The sequence below is a fragment of the Hemiscyllium ocellatum genome, chromosome 33 (assembly GCF_020745735.1).
Source record: "Hemiscyllium ocellatum isolate sHemOce1 chromosome 33, sHemOce1.pat.X.cur, whole genome shotgun sequence".
In the NCBI taxonomy this organism is placed as follows: Eukaryota; Metazoa; Chordata; class Chondrichthyes; order Orectolobiformes; family Hemiscylliidae; genus Hemiscyllium; species Hemiscyllium ocellatum.
This window is the reverse complement of record NC_083433.1, coordinates 27,649,112-27,673,046: the sequence shown is the minus strand read 5'-3', so window position 1 is coordinate 27,673,046 and position 23,935 is coordinate 27,649,112. Positions and strand designations below refer to the sequence as shown.

Here is a 23,935-nt window from a genome sequence, read left to right as displayed (position 1 = left end):
GAATGCTTTACCAGAGCGGGGCAGGGACTTTTGGGATTTTTAAAACTGAATAAATGTTTGAAGCAGAGAGATATACCAGGAAATGGAAAGGAGTGGTGGGGGTGGAGGTTTGTAGTAGGGGAGAGGGACAGCTCAGAGCACAGGAAATGGGAAGTTGTGGATGACTGTGGTTGATGGAGGTCATGGGCACTGGGTCAGATTGTAAGATTCTGCTGCTGTACTTCTGATTACCGTTTGCTCCCCTAAATGTTGAAGGCTCTTGTGACTAATCCACTTCTTCGAAGATGTTATGAGCCTCCTGGCTCAGAGGTAGGGACACGACCACTGGGCACAAAACCCCTCAATGTTAAAGGTAAAGACCCATGGGGACTATCATCACCTGTGTGTTGTTGTAACTCCTGTTGGTTACTGTTTGTGTAATCTTAGAGAGTGGATAGGTCCATTAACGTGAGCCAGCAGATACCGCGACCTTCCTGCAAAACCTCCACTTGAATGGTATTCTCATAAATTCAGCAATGAATAAAATCAATGACTGTTCAAAAAGATATTTGTTCATCCTTCATCCTTGCCTACAGTCCAGGGAGGGAGCTTGAATATGAGGCTGGGAATAGAGGCTACACTGATCTGATAAGACAATATGTTGTGAGCTTGCGTGAAATGAATAACGGATGTTAGAAGGAGATTCCTCAGAGTGGGACATATTTAGGGTCAGGTACTTTTGGATGCACAGTGGTGTTGTGGTAACAGTCACGGTTCATGAAATCTTTCTGGCAGAAGCTGAGGGAATCTTCACGTATTCCAAATTAGAGGAGAAAAACTCCCAACAGATCTGGAGGTGGGTACAACTAGAATGGGGGTCTTTGTGGAGACCAGCCTGTGTGGTGATTTGCTACCCAACAGGCTCCATATTTGTCCTGGCACAGACTGTGGATAGGTCAGGTGCTCACCAGGAGAAACTGAGGTGATGAAATGTAACACTGTGATTGGCAGGAACCCACAGATTATTGAGGGGGAATCTTTTGAGTTCACTTGTGAGTAGGATATATTTTCTCTTCCTGATGTGTATGCAAAATACCTGCCACCCATCTGACAATTAGACAGACATTTAATTCTTTTTAATTAGATTTTTAAACATTCATTTGTGGGATGTGGATATTGCTGGCTGGCCAGCATTTATTACCCACCCCTAGTTACCCTTGAGAAGGTGGTGGTGAGCTGCCTTCTTGAACTGCCAGAGTCCACCTGCTTTCTGTTGACCAACAATGCCCTTAGGGAGAGAGTTCCAGTATCTTGACCCAGCGACAGTGAAGAAACAGTGATATATTCACGAGTCAGGATGGTGGGGAACTTGAAGGTGGTGGTGTTCCCATGTATCTGCTGCCCTTATCCTTCTAGATGGAAGTGGTCATAGATTTGGAATGTGCTATCTTTCTGCAGTGCATCTTGTAGACACTGCTGCTACTGTGTGTCGGTGGTGTAGGGAGTGGATGCTTGTGGATGTGCTGCCAATGAAGTGGGCTGCTTTGTCCTGGATGGAAGTGTTGTTGGAGCTGCACCCATCCAGGCAAGTGGGGAGCATACCATCACACTCTTGACTTGTGCCTAGTAGATGATGGACAGGCTTCGGGGCGTCAAGAGATGAGTTACTGACACAGTATTCTGAACCACTGACCTGCTGTTGTAGCCACCGTATTTATGTGGTGAGTCCAGTTGAGCTTCTGGTCAACAATAAGCCTCAGGATGTGTGGATTTTGCATGTTCTCCCCGTGTCTGTGTGGGTTTCTGCCAAGTGCTTCATTTTTTCTCCCACAATCCAATGATGTGCAGGTTAGAAGGATTGGCCACGCTAAAGTGTCTGTAGTGTCCAGGGATGTGCAAGTTAGGTAGATTTGCTGTGTTTAAAGCGGGTTTATGGGGATAGGATAAAGGGCTAGGTTTGGGTCTTCAGGGGGTCAGTGCTGGGGGGATAGGCTGAATCCCTTCCACATGGAGGGATTCTTTGATTCTTTGATTCTAGGAAGGTCAATGATGAAGCAGTTGAAATTTGTTGGGTGTAGGATACTATTCTGAGGAACTTCTGCAGAGATGAGCTAGAGCTGAGATGACTGATCTCCAACAACCACAGCCAAGTTCCTCTATACCAGGTATGACTCCAACCAGCAGAGAGTTTGTCCCCGATATCCGTTGATTCCAGGTTTGTTAGGACTCCTTGATGCCACACTTGGTCGAAATAGCCTTGATGTCAAGGGGTGTCACTCTCACCTCACCCTCATATCCATGTTTGTACTAAGGCTGTAATGAGGTCAGGAACTGAGTGGCTCTGGGACTTGGCCATCACTGAACAGCTGCTGCTTCATAGCCCCGTCATTGACACTTACCATCACCTTACTGATGATTCAGAGAAGACTGATTGGGTGGTAATTGGCTGGTTTGAGCTTGTCCTGCTTTTTGTGAACAGGACATAACTGTGTGGAGTTTGCACATTCTCCCAGTGTCTGTGTGGGTTTCCTCCGGGTGCTCCAGTTTCCTCCCACAGTCCAAAAATGTGCGGGTTAGGTGAATTGGTCATGCTAAATTGCCTGTAGTGTTAGGTGAAGGGGTAGATGTGGGGGAATGGGTCTGGGTGGGTTGCTCTTCAGAGGGTCGATGTGGAGTTGTTGGGCTGAAGGGTGTTTCCACACTGTATCTGTATCTATCTAATCATATTCGGACAGTTTTCCACATCGCTGGGTAGATGACAGTGTTGTAACTGCACTGGGAGAACTTGGATCGGGGAGCAGCATGACCAGTGCCTCCAATGGTCTCTTGATATCACATGTGAATTGAATTGGCTGAAGACTGACATCTTTGATGCTGGGTACCACTGGAGGAGGTTGAGATGGATCATGTACATGGCACTTCTGCCTGAAGATGGTTGTGAATGCTTCAGCCTTATCTTTATCCCTGTCGGCCATAGGTGGTGAGAGAAACAGCATGCTCAACCTCATCACCACAAAGCCACTGGCTGCAGACGCATTTGTAAGTAATGGTAAGAGTGAGGGCAATCCCTTTAAAGAGAGATAGAGGATGGTCCCTTTAAGGTGGACGGGTGGGGTGGTCCCTTTAAGGGAGACAGAGGACAATCCCTTTAAGGCAGACGGGAGATGGTCCCTCTAAGGGAGACAGAGGGCGGTCCCTTTAAGGGATACAGAGGATGGTCCCTTTAAGGGAGGCAGAGGGCGGTCCCTTTAAGGGAGACAGAGGGCGGTCCCTTTAAGGGAGACAGAGGGTGGTCCCTTTAAGGGATACAGAGGATGGTCCCTTTAAGGGAGACAGAGGGCGGTCCCTTTAACGGGAGACAGAGGGTGGTCCCTTTAAGGGATACAGAGGGCGGTCCCTTTAACGGGACGGTGCGGATTCTCTGCAGCGGCGGCTCGAGCCGAATGTGAGGGACCGTCGGCGGGAGATGGGTGAGTGACAGAGACACCCCCCCCCCCCCCCCCCCACACACACACACACACACACACACACACACACACACAGAAGGGGGGGGGTGAGACACCCACCCAGAGAGAGAGAGAGAGAGAGAGAGAGAGAGAGAGGGGGGGGGACAGACACACCCACAGAGAGAGGGGGGGGTGAGACACACACCCACAGAGAGAGAGGGGGGGGTGAGACACACACCCACAGAGAGAGAGGGGGGGGTGAGACACACACCCACAGAGAGAGAGAGAGAGAGGGGGGGGTGAGACACACACCCACAGAGAGAGAGAGAGAGAGGGGGGGGTGAGACACACACCCACAGAGAGAGAGAGAGAGGGGGGGGTGAGACACACACCCACAGAGAGAGAGAGAGAGGGGGGGGGTGAGACACACACCCACAGAGAGAGGGAGAGAGGGGGTGAGACACACACCCACAGAGAGGGAGAGGGGGGGGGACAGACACACCCACAGAGAGGGAGAGGGGGGGGGACAGACACACCCACAGAGAGGGGGGGGGTGAGACACACACCCACAGAGAGAGGGGGGGGGTGAGACACACACCCACAGAGAGAGGGGGGGGGGTGAGACACACACCCACAGAGAGAGGGGGGGGGGTGAGACACACACCCACAGAGAGAGGGGGGGGGGTGAGACACACACCCACAGAGAGAGGGGGGGGGGTGAGACACACACCCACAGAGAGAGGGGGGGGGGTGAGACACACACCCACAGAGAGAGAGGGGGGGGTGAGACACACACCCACAGAGAGAGAGGGAGGGAGAGGGGGGGGTGAGACACACACCCACAGAGAGAGGGGGTGAGACACACACCCACAGAGAGAGAGAGGGAGAGGGGGGGGTGAGACACACACCCACAGAGAGAGGGGGGGGTGAGACACACACCCACAGAGAGGGAGAGGGGGGGTGAGACACACCCACACAGAGAGAGGGAGGGAGAGGGGGGGGTGAGACACACACCCACAGAGAGAGAGAGAGAGAGGGGGGGGTGAGACACACACCCACAGAGAGAGAGAGAGAGAGGGGGGGGTGAGACACACACCCACAGAGAGAGAGAGAGAGAGGGGGGGGTGAGACACACACCCACAGAGAGAGAGAGAGAGAGGGGGGGGTGAGACACACACCCACAGAGAGAGAGAGAGGGGGGGGGTGAGACACACACCCACAGAGAGAGGGAGAGAGGGGGTGAGACACACACCCACAGAGAGAGAGAGGGAGAGGGGGGGGGACAGACACACCCACAGAGAGGGGGGGGGACAGACACACCCACAGAGAGGGGGGGGGGACACACACACCCACAGAGAGGGGGGGGGGACAGACACACCCACAGAGAGGGGGGGGGACAGACACACCCACAGAGAGGGGGGGGGGACAGACACACCCACAGAGAGGGGGGGGGGACAGACACACCCACAGAGAGGGGGGGGGGACAGACACACCCACAGAGAGGGGGGGGGGACAGACACACCCACAGAGAGGGGGGGGGGAACAGACACACCCACAGAGAGGGGGGGGGGAACAGACACACCCACAGAGAGGGGGGGGGGAACAGACACACCCACAGAGAGGGGGGGGGAACAGACACACCCACAGAGAGGGGGGGGGGAACAGACACACCCACAGAGAGGGGGGGGGGACAGACACACACCCACAGAGAGGGGGGGGGGACAGACACACACCCACAGAGAGGGGGGGGGGACAGACACACACCCACAGAGAGGGGGGGGGGACAGACACACACCCACAGAGAGGGGGGGGGGACAGACACACACCCACAGAGAGGGGGGGGGGACAGACACACACCCACAGAGAGGGGGGGGGGACAGACACACACCCACAGAGAGGGGGGGGGGACAGACACACCCACAGAGAGGGGGGGGGGGACAGACACACCCACAGAGAGGGGGGGGGGGACAGACACACCCACAGAGAGGGGGGGGGGACAGACACACACCCACAGAGAGGGGGGGGGGGACAGACACACCCACAGAGAGGGGGGGGGACAGACACACCCACAGAGAGGGGGGGGGACAGACACACACCCACAGAGAGAGAGAGAGGGAGAGGGGGGGGTGAGACACACACCCACAGAGAGAGGGGGGGGTGAGACACACACCCACAGAGAGAGGGGGGGGTGAGACACACACCCACAGAGAGAGGGGGGGGTGAGACACACACCCACAGAGAGAGGGGGGGGTGAGACACACACCCACAGAGAGAGAGAGGGGGGGGTGAGACACACACCCACAGAGAGAGAGAGGGAGAGGGGGGGTGAGACACACCCACACAGAGAGAGGGAGGGGGGGGTGAGACACACACCCACACAGAGAGAGAGAGAGGGGGGGGTGAGACACACACCCACAGAGAGGGGGGGGACAGACACACCCACAGAGAGGGGGGGGGGACAGACACACCCACAGAGAGGGGGGGGGGACAGACACACCCACAGAGAGGGGGGGGGGACAGACACACCCACAGAGAGGGGGGGGGACAGACACACACCCACAGAGAGAGAGAGAGGGAGAGGGGGGGGTGAGACACACACCCACAGAGAGAGGGGGGGGTGAGACACACACCCACAGAGAGAGGGGGGGGTGAGACACACACCCACAGAGAGAGGGGGGGGTGAGACACACACCCACAGAGAGAGAGAGGGAGAGGGGGGGTGAGACACACCCACACAGAGGGAGGGAGGGGGGGGTGAGACACACACCCACACAGAGAGAGAGAGAGGGGGGGGTGAGACACACACCCACAGAGAGGGGGGGGACAGACACACCCACAGAGAGGGGGGGGGACAGACACACCCACAGAGAGGGGGGGGGTGAGACACACACCCACAGAGAGAGGGGGGGGTGAGACACACACCCACAGAGGGAGAGGGGGGGGTGAGACACACACCCACAGAGGGAGAGGGGGGGGGTGAGACACACACCCACAGAGAGGGGGGGGGACAGACACACCCACAGAGAGGGGGGGGGACAGACACACCCACAGAGAGGGGGGGGACAGACACACCCACAGAGAGGGGGGGGGACAGACACACCCACAGAGAGAGGGGGGGGGGTGAGACACACACCCACAGAGAGAGGGGGGGGTGAGACACATACCCACAGAGAGAGAGAGGGAGAGGGGGGGGTGAGACACACCCACACAGAGAGAGGGAGGGAGGGGGGGGTGAGACACACACCCACACAGAGAGAGAGAGAGGGGGGGGTGAGACACACACCCACAGAGAGGGGGGGGACAGACACACCCACAGAGAGGGGGGGGGGACAGACACACCCACAGAGAGGGGGGGGGGACAGACACACCCACAGAGAGGGGGGGGGACAGACACACACCCACAGAGAGAGAGAGAGGGAGAGGGGGGGGTGAGACACACACCCACAGAGAGAGGGGGGGGTGAGACACACACCCACAGAGAGAGGGGGGGGTGAGACACACACCCACAGAGAGAGGGGGGGGTGAGACACACACCCACAGAGAGAGGGGGGGGTGAGACACACACCCACAGAGAGAGGGGGGGGTGAGACACACACCCACAGAGAGAGAGAGGGAGGGGGGGGTGAGACACACACCCACACAGAGAGAGAGAGAGGGGGGGGTGAGACACACACCCACAGAGAGGGGGGGGACAGACACACCCACAGAGAGGGGGGGGGACAGACACACCCACAGAGAGGGGGGGGGACAGACACACCCACAGAGAGGGGGGGGGTGAGACACACACCCACAGAGGGAGAGGGGGGGGTGAGACACACACCCACAGAGGGAGAGGGGGGGGTGAGACACACACCCACAGAGGGAGAGGGGGGGGGTGAGACACACACCCACAGAGAGGGGGGGGGACAGACACACCCACAGAGAGGGGGGGGGACAGACACACCCACAGAGAGGGGGGGGGACAGACACACCCACAGAGAGGGGGGGGACAGACACACCCACAGAGCGAGGGGGGGGGGTGAGACACACACCCACAGAGAGAGGGGGGGGTGAGACACATACCCACAGAGAGAGAGAGGGAGAGGGGGGGGTGAGACACATACCCACAGAGAGAGGGAGAGGGGGGGTGAGACACACACCCACAGAGAGAGAGAGGGAGAGGGGGGGTGAGACACATACCCACAGAGAGAGGGAGAGGGGGGGTGAGACACACACCCACAGAGAGAGAGAGAGAGAGGGGGTGAGACACATACCCACAGAGAGAGAGAGGGAGAGGGGGGGGTGAGACACATACCCACAGAGAGAGGGAGAGGGGGGGGGTGAGACACACACCCACAGAGAGAGGGAGAGAGGGGGTGAGACACACACCCACAGAGAGAGAGAGAGAGAGGGGGGGTGAGACACACCCACACAGAGGGAGGGAGGGAGAGGGGGGGGTGAGACACACCCACACAGAGAGAGGGAGGGAGAGGGGGGGGTGAGACACACCCACACAGAGAGAGAGAGGGAGGGGGGGGGGGTGAGACACACCCACACAGAGAGAGGGAGGGAGGGGGGGGGGTGAGACACACCCACACAGAGAGAGGGAGGGAGGGGGGGGTGAGACACACCCACACAGAGAGAGGGAGGGAGGGGGGGGGGGGGTGAGACACACCCACACAGAGAGAGGGAGGGAGGGGGGGGGGTGAGACACACCCACACAGAGAGAGGGAGGGAGGGGGGGGGTGAGACACACCCACACAGAGAGAGGGAGGGGGGGGGTGACACACCCACACAGAGAGAGGGAGAGGGGGGGGTGAGACACACACCCACAGAGAGAGGGGGGGGTGAGACACACACCCACAGAGAGGGGGGGGGTGAGACACACACCCACAGAGAGAGAGAGGGAGGGGGGGGGGGTGAGACACACCCACACAGAGAGAGGGAGGGAGGGGGGGGGTGAGACACACCCACACAGAGAGAGGGAGGGAGGGGGGGGGTGAGACACACCCACACAGAGAGAGGGAGAGGGGGGGGTGAGACACACACCCACAGAGAGAGGGGGGGGTGAGACACACCCACAGAGAGGGGGGGGGTGAGACACACCCACACAGAGAGAGGGAGAGGGGGGGGTGAGACACACACCCACAGAGAGAGGGGGGGGTGAGACACACACCCACAGAGCGGGGGGGGGTGAGACACACACCCACAGAGAGAGAGAGGGAGGGGGGGGGGGTGAGACACACCCACACAGAGAGAGGGAGGGAGGGGGGGGGTGAGACACACCCACACAGAGAGAGGGAGGGAGGGAGGGGGGGGGTGAGACACACCCACACAGAGAGAGGGAGAGGGGGGGGTGAGACACACACCCACAGAGAGAGGGGGGGGTGAGACACACGCCCACAGAGAGGGGGGGGGTGAGACACACACCCACAGAGAGAGAGAGGGAGAGGGGGGGGGGTGAGACACACCCACACAGAGAGAGGGAGAGGGGGGGGTGAGACACACACCCACAGAGAGAGGGGGGGGGTGAGACACACACCCACAGAGAGGGGGGGGGGGTGAGACACACACCCACAGAGAGAGAGAGGGAGAGGGGGGGGGTGAGACACACCCACACAGAGAGAGGGAGAGAGGGGGTGAGACACACACCCACAGAGAGAGAGAGAGAGAGGGAGAGGGGGGGGTGAGACACACACCCACAGAGAGAGGGGGGGGGTGAGACACACACCCACAGAGAGAGAGAGAGGGGGGGGTGAGACACACACCCACAGAGAGAGAGAGAGGGGGGGTGAGACACACACCCACAGAGAGAGGGAGAGAGGGGGTGAGACACACACCCACAGAGAGAGAGAGGGAGAGGGGGGGGGACAGACACACCCACAGAGAGGGGGGGGGGACAGACACACCCACAGAGAGGGGGGGGGGGACAGACACACCCACAGAGAGGGGGGGGTGAGATACACACCCACAGAGAGGGGGGGGACAGACACACCCACGCACAGAGAGGGGGGGTGAGACACGCACAGAGAGAGTGAGGGGGGGGTGAGACACGCACAGAGAGAGTGAGGGGGGGGTGAGACACCCACCCACAGAGAGAGTGAGGGGGGGTGAGACACCCACCCACAGAGAGAGTGAGGGGGGGTGAGAGACACACACCCACAGAGAGAGTGAGGGGGGGGTGAGAGACACACACCCACAGAGAGAGTGAGGGGGGGGTGAGAGACACACACCCACAGAGAGAGTGAGGGGGGGGTGAGAGACACACACCCACAGAGAGAGGGGGGGGTGAGACACACACCCACAGAGAGGGGGGGGTGAGACACACACCCACAGAGAGAGAGAGGGAGAGGGGGGGGTGAGACACACACCCACAGAGAGGGGGGGGGGTGAGACACACGCCCACAGAGAGGGGGGGGGTGAGACACACACCCACAGAGAGAGAGAGGGAGAGGGGGGGGGGGGGTGAGACACACCCACACAGAGAGAGGGAGAGGGGGGGGTGAGACACACACCCACAGAGAGAGGGGGGGGGTGAGACACACACCCACAGAGAGGGGGGGGGGTGAGACACACACCCACAGAGAGGGGGGGGGTGAGACACACACCCACAGAGAGAGTGAGGGGGGGGTGAGAGACACACACCCACAGAGAGAGTGAGGGGGGGGTGAGAGACACACACCCACAGAGAGAGGGGGGGGTGAGAGACACACCCACAGAGAGGGGGGGGTGAGACACACACCCACAGAGAGAGAGAGGGAGAGGGGGGGGTGAGACACACACCCACAGAGAGGGGGGGGGGTGAGACACACGCCCACAGAGAGGGGGGGGGTGAGACACACACCCACAGAGAGAGAGAGGGAGAGGGGGGGGGGGTGAGACACACCCACACAGAGAGAGGGAGAGGGGGGGTGAGACACACACCCACAGAGAGAGGGGGGGGTGAGACACACACCCACAGAGAGGGGGGGGGGTGAGACACACACCCACAGAGAGAGAGAGGGAGAGGGGGGGGGGTGAGACACACCCACACAGAGAGAGGGAGAGAGGGGGTGAGACACACACCCACAGAGAGAGAGAGAGGGAGGGGGGGGGGTGAGACACACACCCACAGAGAGAGGGGGGGGTGAGACACACACCCACAGAGAGAGAGAGAGGGGGGGGTGAGACACACACCCACAGAGAGAGAGAGAGGGGGGGTGAGACACACACCCACAGAGAGAGGGAGAGAGGGGGTGAGACACACACCCACAGAGAGAGGGAGAGAGGGGGTGAGACACACACCCACAGAGAGAGAGAGGGAGAGGGGGGGGACAGACACACCCACAGAGAGGGGGGGGGGACAGACACACCCACAGAGAGGGGGGGGGGACAGACACACCCACAGAGAGGGGGGGGGGACAGACACACCCACAGAGAGGGGGGGGGACAGACACACCCACAGAGAGGGGGGGGGGGACAGACACACCCACAGAGAGGGGGGGGGGGGACAGACACACCCACAGAGAGGGGGGGGGACAGACACACCCACACAGAGAGAGAGAGAGGGGGGGGTGAGATACACACCCACAGAGAGGGGGGGGGACAGACACACCCACAGAGAGGGAGGGGACAGACACACCCACGCACAGAGAGGGGGGGGGTGAGACACGCACAGAGAGAGTGAGGGGGGGGTGAGACACACACCCACAGAGAGAGTGAGGGGGGGGTGAGAGACACACACCCACAGAGAGAGAGAGGGGGGGGTGAGAGACACACACCCACAGAGGGAGGGGGGGGTGAGACACACACCCACAGAGAGGGGGGGGTGAGACACACACCCACAGAGAGAGAGAGGGAGAGGGGGGGGGGGTGAGACACACCCACACAGAGAGAGGGAGAGGGGGGGGTGAGACACACACCCACAGAGAGAGGGGGGGGGTGAGACACACACCCACAGAGAGGGGGGGGGGTGAGACACACACCCACAGAGAGGGGGGGGGGTGAGACACACACCCACAGAGAGGGGGGGGGTGAGACACACACCCACAGAGAGAGTGAGGGGGGGGTGAGAGACACACACCCACAGAGAGAGTGAGGGGGGGGTGAGAGACACACACCCACAGAGAGAGGGGGGGTGAGACACACACCCACAGAGAGGGGGGGGTGAGACACACACCCACAGAGAGAGAGAGGGAGAGGGGGGGGTGAGACACACACCCACAGAGAGGGGGGGGGGTGAGACACACGCCCACAGAGAGGGGGGGGGTGAGACACACACCCACAGAGAGAGAGAGGGAGAGGGGGGGGGGGTGAGACACACCCACACAGAGAGAGGGAGAGGGGGGGGTGAGACACACACCCACAGAGAGAGGGGGGGGTGAGACACACACCCACAGAGAGGGGGGGGGGTGAGACACACACCCACAGAGAGAGAGAGGGAGAGGGGGGGGGTGAGACACACCCACACAGAGAGAGGGAGAGAGGGGGTGAGACACACACCCACAGAGAGAGAGAGAGGGAGAGGGGGGGGTGAGACACACACCCACAGAGAGAGGGGGGGGTGAGACACACACCCACAGAGAGAGAGAGAGGGGGGGGTGAGACACACACCCACAGAGAGAGAGAGAGGGGGGGTGAGACACACACCCACAGAGAGAGGGAGAGAGGGGGTGAGACACACACCCACAGAGAGAGGGAGAGAGGGGTGAGACACACACCCACAGAGAGAGAGAGGGAGAGGGGGGGGACAGACACACCCACAGAGAGGGGGGGGGGACAGACACACCCACAGAGAGGGGGGGGGACAGACACACCCACAGAGAGGGGGGGGGACAGACACACCCACAGAGAGGGGGGGGGGACAGACACACCCACAGAGAGGGGGGGGGGACAGACACACCCACAGAGAGGGGGGGGGACAGACACACCCACACAGAGAGAGAGAGAGGGGGGGGTGAGATACACACCCACAGAGAGGGGGGGGGGACAGACACACCCACAGAGAGGGAGGGGACAGACACACCCACGCACAGAGAGGGGGGGGGTGAGACACGCACAGAGAGAGTGAGGGGGGGGTGAGACACACACCCACAGAGAGAGTGAGGGGGGGGTGAGAGACACACACCCACAGAGAGAGTGAGGGGGGGGTGAGAGACACACACCCACAGAGAGAGGGGGGGGTGAGACACACACCCACAGAGAGGGGGGGGTGAGACACACACCCACAGAGAGAGAGAGGGAGAGGGGGGGGTGAGACACACACCCACAGAGAGGGGGGGGGGTGAGACACACACCCACAGAGAGAGAGAGGGAGAGGGGGGGGGGTGAGACACACACCCACAGAGAGAGGGAGAGAGGGGGTGAGACACACACCCACAGAGAGAGAGAGAGAGGGAGAGGGGGGGGTGAGACACACACCCACAGAGAGAGAGGGGGGGTGAGACACACACCCACAGAGAGAGAGGGGGGGGTGAGACACACACCCACAGAGAGAGGGGGGGGTGAGACACACACCCACAGAGAGAGAGAGAGGGGGGGGTGAGACACACACCCACAGAGAGAGAGAGAGGGGGGGGTGAGACACACACCCACAGAGAGAGACACACACCCACAGAGAGAGGGAGAGAGGGGGTGAGACACACACCCACAGAGAGAGAGAGGGAGAGGGGGGGGACAGACACACCCACAGAGAGGGGGGGGGGACAGACACACCCACAGAGAGGGGGGGGGGACAGACACACCCACAGAGAGGGGGGGGAGACAGACACACACCCACACAGAGAGAGAGGGGGGGGTGAGACACACACCCACACAGAGAGAGAGAGAGGGGGGGGTGAGAAACACACCCACAGAGAGGGGGGGGACAGACACACCCACAGAGAGGGGGGGGGACAGACACACCCACAGAGAGGGGGGGGGGAGACAGACACACCCACAGAGAGGGGGGGGGGACAGACACACCCACAGAGAGGGGGGGGGAGACAGACACACACCCACACAGAGGGGGGGGTGAGACACACACCCACACAGAGAGAGAGAGAGGGGGGGTGAGAAACACACCCACAGAGAGGGAGGGGACAGACACACCCACAGAGAGGGGGGGGGTGAGACACACCCACGCACAGAGAGGGGGGGGGTGAGACACACCCACGCACAGAGAGGGGGGGGGTGAGACACACCCACGCACAGAGAGAGGGGGGGTGAGACACACCCACGCACAGAGAGAGGGGGGGTGAGACACACCCACGCACAGAGAGAGGGGGGGTGAGACACACCCACGCACAGAGAGAGTGAGGGGGGGTGAGACACACCCACGCACAGAGAGAGTGAGGGGGGGGTGAGACACACCCACGCACAGAGAGAGTGAGGGGGGGGTGAGACACACCCACGCACAGAGAGAGTGAGGGGGGGTGAGACACACCCACGCACAGAGAGAGAGAGGGAGAGGGGGGGGTGAGACACACACCCACAGAGAGAGGGGGGGGTGAGACACACCCACAGAGAGAGAGAGAGAGGGAGAGGGGGGGGTGAGACACACACCCACAGAGAGAGAGAGAGAGGGAGAGGGGGGGGTGAGACACACACCCACACAGAGAGAGGGGGGGGTGAGACACACACCCACAGAGAGAGAGGGGGGGGTGAGACACACACCCACACAGAGAGAGGGGGGGGTGAGACACACACCCACAGAGAGAGAGGGGGGGGTGAGACACACACCCACACAGAGAGAGGGGGGGTGAGACACACACCCACAGAGAGAGAGAGGGAGAGGGGGGGGTGAGACACACACCCACAGAGAGAGGGGGGGGTGAGACACACCCACAGAGAGAGAGAGAGAGGGAGAGGGGGGGGGTGAGACACACACCCACACAGAGAGAGGGGGGGTGAGACACACACCCACAGAGAGAGAGAGGGAGAGGGGGGGTGAGACACACACCCACAGAGAGAGGGGGGGGTGAGACACACCCACAGAGAGAGAGAGAGAGAGAGAGAGGGGGGTGAGACACACACCCACAGAGAGAGAGAGGGGGGGGTGAGACACACACCCACAGAGAGAGAGAGGGGGGGGTGAGACACACACCCACAGAGAGAGAGAGGGGGGGGTGAGACACACACCCACAGAGAGAGAGAGGGGGGGGGTGAGAGACACACACCCACAGAGAGAGAGAGGGGGGGGTGAGAGACACACACCCACAGAGAGAGAGAGGGGAGGGGTGAGACACACACCCACAGAGAGAGAGAGGGGGGGGGTGAGACACACACCCACAGAGAGAGAGAGGGGGGGGTGAGACACACACCCACAGAGAGAGAGAGGGGGGGGGTGAGACACACACCCACAGAGAGAGAGAGGGGGGGGGTGAGACACACACCCACAGAGAGAGAGAGGGGGGGGGTGAGACACACACCCACAGAGTGAGAGAGGGGGTGGGGTGAGACACACACCCACAGAGAGAGAGGGGGGGTGAGACACACACCCACAGAGAGAGGGGGGGTGAGACACACACCCACAGAGAGAGGGGGGGGTGAGACACACACCCACAGAGAGGGGGGGGGGTGAGACACACCCACAGAGAGAGAGAGAGAGAGAGGGGGGGGGTGAGACACACACCCACAGAGAGAGAGGGGGGGGACAGAGACACACACCCACAGAGAGAGAGGGGGGGGACAGAGACACCCACAGAGAGAGAGGGGGGGGACAGAGACACCCACAGAGAGAGGGGGGGGTGAGACACACCCACAGAGAGAGGGGGGGGTGAGACACACCCACAGAGAGAGGGGGGGGTGAGACACACCCACAGAGAGAGGGGGGGGTGAGACACACCCACAGAGAGAGGGGGGGGTGAGACACACCCACAGAGAGAGGGGGGGGTGAGACACACCCACAGAGAGAGGGGGGGTGAGACACACCCACAGAGAGAGGGGGGGGTGAGACACACCCACAGAGAGAGAGAGAGAGAGGGGGGGTGAGACACACACCCACAGAGAGAGAGGGGGGGGTGAGACACACCCACAGAGAGAGAGGGGGGGGTGAGACACACACCCACAGAGAGAGAGGGGGGTGAGACACACACCCACAGAGAGAGGGGGGGGTGAGACACACACCCACAGAGAGGGGGGGGGTGAGACACACCCACAGAGAGAGAGAGAGGGGAGGGGTGAGACACACACCCACAGAGAGAGAGGGGGGGGACAGACACACCCACAGAGAGAGGGGGGGGTGAGACACACCCACAGAGAGAGGGGGGGGTGAGACACACCCACAGAGAGAGGGGGGGGTGAGACACACCCACACAGAGAGAGAGAGAGAGAGGGGGTGAGACACACACCCACAGAGAGAGAGGGGGGGGTGAGACACACACCCACAGAGAGAGAGGGGGGGGTGAGACACACACCCACACAGAGAGAGGGGGGTGAGACACACACCCACAGAGAGAGAGAGGGAGAGGGGGGGGTGAGACACACACCCACAGAGAGAGGGGGGGTGAGACACACCCACAGAGAGAGAGAGAGAGAGAGAGAGGGGGGGGTGAGAGACACACCCACAGAGAGAGAGAGGGGGGGGTGAGAGACACACCCACAGAGAGAGAGAGGGGGGGGTGAGAGACACACCCACAGAGAGAGAGGGGGGGGTGAGAGACACACCCACAGAGAGAGAGGGGGGGGTGAGAGACACACCCACAGAGAGAGAGGGGGGGGTGAGACACACACCCACAGAGAGAGAGGGGGGTGAGACACACACCCACAGAGAGAGGGGGGGGTGAGACACACACCCACAGAGAGGGGGGGGGTGAGACACACCCACAGAGAGAGAGAGAGGGGAGGGGTGAGACACACACCCACAGAGAGAGAGGGGGGGGACAGACACACCCACAGAGAGAGGGGGGGGTGAGACACACCCACAGAGAGAGGGGGGGGTGAGACACACCCACACAGAGAGAGAGAGAGAGAGGGGGGGTGAGACACACACCCACAGAGAGAGAGGGGGGGGTGAGACACACACCCACACAGAGAGAGGGGGGTGAGACACACACCCACAGAGAGAGAGAGGGAGAGGGGGGGGTGAGACACACACCCACAGAGAGAGGGGGGGTGAGACACACCCACAGAGAGAGAGAGAGAGAGAGAGGGGGGGGTGAGAGACACACCCACAGAGAGAGAGAGGGGGGGGTGAGAGACACACCCACAGAGAGAGAGAGGGGGGGGGTGAGAGACACACCCACAGAGAGAGAGAGGGGGGGGGGTGAGAGACACACCCACAGAGAGAGAGAGGGGGGGGGGGTGAGAGACACACCCACAGAGAGAGAGAGGGGGGGGGGGTGAGAGACACACCCACAGAGAGAGAGAGGGGGGGGGGGTGAGAGACACACCCACAGAGAGAGAGAGGGGGGGGGTGAGAGACACACCCACAGAGAGAGAGAGGGGGGGGGTGAGAGACACACCCACAGAGAGAGAGGGGGGGGGGGGTGAGAGACACACCCACAGAGAGAGAGAGGGGGGGGGGTGAGAGACACACCCACAGAGAGAGAGAGGGGGGGGGGTGAGAGACACACCCACAGAGAGAGAGAGGGGGGGGGTGAGAGACACACCCACAGAGAGAGAGAGGGGGGGGGGTGAGAGACACACCCACAGAGAGAGAGAGGGAGGGGGGGGGGGTGAGAGACACACCCACAGAGAGAGAGAGGGAGAGGGGGGGGGGTGAGAGACACACCACAGAGAGAGAGAGGGAGAGGGGGGGGGGGTGAGAGACACACCCACAGAGAGAGAGAGGGAGAGGGGGGGGGGTGAGAGACACACCCACAGAGAGAGAGAGGGAGAGAGGGGGGGTGAGACACACACCCACAGAGAGAGAGAGGGAGAGAGGGGGGGGGTGAGAGACACACCCACAGAGAGAGAGAGGGAGAGAGGGGGGGGGTGAGACACACACCCACAGAGAGGGAGAGAGAGAGGGGGGGTGAGACACACACCCACAGAGAGAGAGGGGGGGGGTGAGACACACACCCACAGAGAGAGAGAGAGAGAGAGAGGGAGGGGGGGAGACACACACCCACAGAGAGAGAGGGAGAGAGAGGGAGGGGGGGAGACACACACCCACAGAGAGAGGGGGGGGGGGTGAGACACACACCCAGAGAGAGAGAGAGAGAGAGAGGGAGGGGGGGAGACACACACCCACAGAGAGAGAGGGGGGGGGGTGAGACACACACCCACAGAGAGGGAGAGAGAGAGGGGGGGTGAGACACACACCCACAGAGAGAGAGGGGGGGGGTGAGACACACACCCAGAGAGAGAGAGAGAGAGAGAGAGAGAGGGAGGGGGGGAGACACACACCCACAGAGAGAGAGGGGGGGTGGGGTGAGACACACACCCACAGAGAGAGAGGGGGGGGGGTGAGACACACACCCACAGAGAGAGAGGGGGGGGGTGAGACACACACCCAGAGAGAGAGAGAGAGAGAGAGGGAGGGGGGGAGACACACACCCACAGAGAGAGAGGGGGGGGGGGTGAGACACACACCCACAGAGAGGGAGAGAGAGAGGGGGGGTGAGACACACACCCAGAGAGAGAGAGAGAGAGAGAGGGAGGGGGGGAGACACACACCCACAGAGAGAGAGGGGGGGTGGGGTGAGACACACACCCACAGAGAGAGAGGGGGGGGGGTGAGACACACACCCACAGAGAGAGAGGGAGAGAGAGGGAGGGGGGGAGACACACACCCACAGAGAGAGAGGGGGGGGGGTGAGACACACACCCAGAGAGAGAGAGAGAGAGAGAGGGAGGGGGGGAGACACACACCCACAGAGAGAGAGGGGGGGGGGTGAGACACACACCCACAGAGAGAGAGAGAGAGAGGGGGTGAGACACACACCCACAGAGAGAGAGGGGGGGGGGTGAGACACACACCCAGAGAGAGAGAGAGAGAGAGAGAGAGAGGGAGGGGGGGAGACACACACACCACAGAGAGAGAGGGGGGGTGGGGTGAGACACACACCCACAGAGAGAGAGGGGGGGGGGTGAGACACACACCCACAGAGAGAGAGGGGGGGGGTGAGACACACACCCAGAGAGAGAGAGAGAGAGAGAGGGAGGGGGGGAGACACACACCCACAGAGAGAGAGGGGGGGGGGGGGTGAGACACACACCCACAGAGAGGGAGAGAGAGAGGGGGGGTGAGACACACACCCAGAGAGAGAGAGAGAGAGAGAGGGAGGGGGGGAGACACACACCCACAGAGAGAGAGGGGGGGTGGGGTGAGACACACACCCACAGAGAGAGAGGGGGGGGGTGAGACACACACCCAGAGAGAGAGAGAGAGAGAGAGGGAGGGGGGGGGGAGACACACACCCACAGAGAGAGGGGGGGGGGGGTGAGACACACACCCACAGAGAGGGAGAGAGAGAGGGGGGGTGAGACACACACCCACAGAGAGAGAGGGGGGGGGGGGTGAGACACACACCCAGAGAGAGAGAGAGAGAGAGAGGGAGGGGGGGAGACACACACCCACAGAGAGAGAGGGGGGGTGGGGTGAGACACACACCCACAGAGTGAGAGAGAGAGAGGGGGGGTGAGACACACACCCACAGAGAGAGAGAGGGGGGGTGAGACACACACCCACAAAGAGGGGGGGGACAGACACACCCACAGAGAGGGGGAGGGGACAGACACACCCACAGAGAGGGGGGGGGTGAGACACACACCCAGAGAGAGAGAGAGAGGGGGGGGTGAGACACACACCCACAGAGAGGGGGGGGTGAGACACACACCCACAGAGAGGGGGGGGGTGAGAGACACACCCACAGAGAGGGGGGGGGTGAGACACACACCCACAGAGAGGGGGGGGGTGAGACACACACCCACAGAGCGGGGGGGGGTGAGACACACACCCACAGAGAGGGGGGGGGTGAGACACACACCCACAGAGAGGGGGGGGGTGAGACACACACCCACAGAGAGGGGGGGGGGTGAGACACACACCCACAGAGAGGGGGGGGTGAGACACACACCCACAGAGAGAGGGGGGGGGACAGACACACCCACAGAGAGGGGGGGGGGGGGGAAGAGAGGGTGCGACACACACACCCACAGAGGGGGGGTGGGGGGGTGAGACGTGCACCTACAGAGAGTGAAGGTATGGGGGGGGTTGAGACGCACCCACAGAGAGTGAAGGTGAGGTGGGGGGTGAGACACACTCCTGTAGAGCGAGAAGGGGGGGGGGGTGCGGTTACACACGCACCCACAGAGAGGGAAGGTGAGGGGCTGAGACGCGCACCCACAGAGAGGGAAGGTGAGGGGCTGAGACGCACACCCACAGAGAGGGAAGGAGGGGGTGAGACGCACACCCACAGAGAGGGAAGGTGAGGGGGGGGTGGTGAGAGACACACCCAGAGAGAGTGAGAGAGGGGGGGTGAGAGACACACCCAGAGAGAGTGAGAGAGGGGGGGTGAGAGACACACCCAGAGAGAGTGAGAGAGGGGGGGTGAGAGACACACCCAGAGAGAGTGAGAGAGGGGGGGTGAGAGACACACCCAGAGAGAGTGAGAGAGGGGGGGTGAGAGACACACCCAGAGAGAGTGAGAGAGGGGGGGTGAGAGACACACCCAGAGAGAGTGAGAGAGGGGGGGTGAGAGACACACCCAGAGAGAGTGAGAGAGGGGGGGTGAGAGACACACCCAGAGAGAGTGAGAGAGGGGGGGTGAGAGACACACCCAGAGAGTGAGAGAGGGGGGGTGAGAGACACACACCCACAGAGGGGGGGGGGGTGAGACGCACCCACAGAGAGTGAAGGTGAGGGGGGGGGGTGAGACACACTCCTGTAGAGCGAGAAGGGGGGGGTGGGGGGCGGTTACACACGCACCCACAGAGAGGGAAGGTGAGGGGCTGAGACGCACACCCACAGAGAGGGAAGGAGGGGGTGAGACGCATACCCACAGAGAGGGAAGGTGAGAGGGGGGGGGGTGAGACACGCACCCACAGAGAGGGAAGGTGAGGGGGGGGTGAGAAACGCACCCACAGAGAGGGAAGGTGAGGCGGGGGGGGTGAGACACGCACCCACAGAGAGGGAAGGTGATGGGGGGTGGGGGTGAGACACGCACCCACAGAGAGGGAAGGTGAGAGGGGGGGGGGTGAGACACGCACCCACAGAGAGGGAAGGGGGGGGGTGAGAGACACACCCACAGAGGGGGAAGGGGGGGGGGGGGGGGGGGGAGGTGAGACACATACCCACAGAGAGGGAAGGTGAGGAGTGAGAGAGAGAATGAGGGGTGGGGGTGAGACACGCACCCACAGAGAGAGAATGAGGGGTGGGGGTGAGACACGCACCCACAGAGAGAGAATGAGGGGTGGGGGGGTGAGACACGCACCCTCAGAGAATGGGGAGGGGGTGGCAGAACGCACCCTCAGAGAATGGGGAGGGGGTGGCAGAACGCACCCTCAGAGAATGGGGAGGGGGTGGCAGAACGCACCCTCAGAGAATGGGGAGGGGGTGGCAGAACGCACCCTCAGAGAATGGGGAGGGGGTGGCAGAACACACCCTCAGAGAATGGGCGAGGGGGGTGAGACACACACCCAGAGAGAGAGAATGGGCGAGGGGGTGAGAGACGCACCCACAGAGAGAGAATGAGGGGTGGGGGTGAGAGACGCACCCACAGAGAGAGAATGGGCGGGGGGGGGGGATGAGAGAGACACCCACAGAGAGAGAGATTGGGGAGTTGGTGATACACACACCCACAGAGAGAGAATCGGGGGGTGGGTGATGAGACACACCCACAGTGAGCGAGGGTGGGGGGTGGTGGGGTGTGGTGAGACATGCCCACAGTGTGCGAAGGGAGGGTGAGACACACGCTCCCACACAGAGAATGGGGGGTTGACACACGCCCACAGTGAGCGAAGGGACGGGGTGGTGAGTGACACCCCCACAGAGAGAGAATGGGGGCGGAGGGGGGTGAGACACACACCCGCAGTGAGCGAAGGGAGGGGGGTGAGCGACTATCTCTATCTCTATCTCTATCTCTATCTCTATCTATCTGTGTGAGTGTGTGTGAGAGAGAAGGTGGGGGGAGACATGCACTCTCACACAGAGGATGGGGGGGTGGAGACACGCCCACAGAGAGGGTGGTGGAGACACCCACCCACACAGAGAGAGGGAGTGGCATGTGGGGGGAGAGAGACACCCACAGTGAGGGAGAGTGGGGCGGGGGGAGGACACACACCCACACAGAGATAGAGACAGACAGACACACTGGAGGGTTGGGGGGGTGGGGGAGTTGTATTTATCGTATACAACTCATTGCTCTGCACAGTATCAACACTTTTTAAAGAACCTTAAGTTTTGGCAAATGGTCTCAGGTTCCCTGATCTCCGAGCATGTGGAAGTGGAGTCGCCGGTAGGCAGGATAGTGAGGAAGGCATTTGGTATGCTTTTTTCCATGCTGTACATCTCTATCACTCTGTGTGATAGAGAATTAATGGAACATCTGCCCTGGTCGGGTTTTGGCATGCTGCAGTTACTCTGGATGGGTCAGGGGTTCCTCTTGTTCACCAATTAGAAAGTGACAACAGCTCTGTCTAATTGGACCCCCCCCATTGGTCAGACTTCTGATGTTTCCTCTCCTCCCTGCTATCGAGGTCATTGACACTGGTTGTGAATCGTAATCTTCAGCAAAGAGGAGAAAGGTACAGAAAGGGGGTTCCAAGACTACTTCACTCAGCATTTGGCTCCAATGTCAATGTTTGACTGCTGTTCGCTGATTTTTCTTTTAATTGCAAAAATATACTTTATTCATAAAACTCTTTGGTACATGTATTGTTAATGAAGCTGTTCAGATCTATACTGTCTTTAGTTACGGAGAACAAATTAGGCCTTGACTTTCACCATTCTCTATATTGACAGTCAACCTCTTAGCATTTAGCTGAAGTGTCAGCAGGGCCCAATTACTGAATGGACCCCTGTTATTCTTTGGTAGGAGGACCTTACAAGGTGGTCTTTCCCCACTGCACCTTGGCATTAAACTTTAGTGTGTCCCTCAGCACATAGTCTTGGATCTTGGAATGTTTCCGTATGTAACACTTGGTCAGGGTCAGCTCCTTTACCTGGGAGTTTTGCACACACCAAAAAGCGTCTCTCACTGAGCTGATAATCCTCCAGGTGCAGTTGATGTTTGTCTCAGTGCACGTCCAGGGAAACAGACCGTAGAGCACAGAGTCACGTGTCACAGAGCTGCTCGGGACGAACTTCAACATATGCCATTGTGTTCCTCTCCAGACTTCCTTTCAATAGGCACATTCCAGAAGGAGATGTGTAACAGTCTCTACCCCACACAGCTGCTTCAAGGTCAGTGTGCGGTGGTGCAGAGTGTCTGGGTGTGCATAAAGGATATCCGGCAGAGTCCTTCTCACCACCAGCCAAACCATGGCTTGGTGCTTGCTTGAAAATTCTGGCAATGAGGCATTCTACCAAATGACATTGATAGTCTGCCCATGGCAGCAAGGCTAGGCCAATCCTTCACAACACTGGGGGAGAGGTAGAACCTCAGTACATAGTGACCCTTTGTTTGCGTACTGGGGATTCATGCACAGCTTATTGCTGCACATACAAAGGTGGCCATCAGTGTGAGGGTGGCATTGGGTGTGTTTTATTTTCTCTCTTCTCTTTCCCGCCTCCCCCCCCGCCCGCCACCCCTGTACAGATCTTTGTACATGGTTTTTCTTTAGACATGGTCCATCTTTGTTCTGCACATGAAGTGGAACATGGCCTGGGTGACTGTGGGAGCGTAGGCTTGGGTATTTGGCCAGATCTGCACCATGTACAACAACAGAGAGTACCTCACACCTGATAACCAGGGTTTTTCCTGCCATGAAGAGTGACCAGTGCTCCTATCTGTCCAATTTCAGCTTCACATTAGTGACATGCAACTCCCAAGACTTGGCACGTACCCCAGCTCCTCCAAACCAAATATACAGCACCTTCAGGTGTTCTGTCCTGATGATGAAGGGGATAGAGGATTGGTCAACCCAGTTTCCAAAGACCATGGCCTTGCTGTTTCTGCGATTTACCTTGGCCCCTGAGGCCCATTCAGACTGGTCACAGATGCTCATGAGTCTGTGCAGAAAACTGTGATGTCATCCATGTACAGGAAGGCCTTAACCCAACCTCCTATTAGTCTTATCTGGAAAGAAAGCCTCGTGTTTATCAACCACTTCAGAACTTGCCAAAAGCAATACTTCCTGAAAGGTGGTGCCTGTTAACGTAGCAAGCTTGGCAGCCAATCTTTACCCACCAAGTTCCCTCATGCAGGCTGGTGATCACAGAATTGTTTTCATGATGTTGATTGAGAGATGAATAGTAGCCCTGACCACTGGTAATGACTCTCCTGCTCCTCTCTCATTGGTGCCGTGGGGTTATTTGCGTACAGATGAGAGTGGGATTTTGGTTCAAGAGCATTTTTGAGAAGTGACAACCCTGATAGTGCAGTGCTTGCTGAGTCACGGCACTTAAGCTTTCGCCTCCTGCTATAACTCTGCAGAATTGATACTGAGAATCTCGTGACTCTGTTCAA

General features: G+C 60.4%; 1 protein-coding gene across 3 annotated transcripts in view; it reads left to right on the top strand.

The window, feature by feature from the left end:
* Window positions 1-23,935, top strand: part of LOC132831131 (beta-1,4-mannosyl-glycoprotein 4-beta-N-acetylglucosaminyltransferase-like) — a 195,265-nt gene that overhangs the window by 120,549 nt on the left and 50,781 nt on the right. Inside the window, exon 1 of one of the 3 annotated variants that reach the window (XM_060849119.1) lies at window positions 3,369-3,449. The exons of 1 other annotated variant lie outside the window; for it this stretch is intronic. The gene's annotated coding sequence lies outside the window, so the exon portion shown is untranslated. Of the gene's footprint in view, window positions 1-3,368; window positions 3,450-23,935 lie in introns of those variants that run through there. One more of the 3 variants, XM_060849121.1, reaches the window with a different exon arrangement.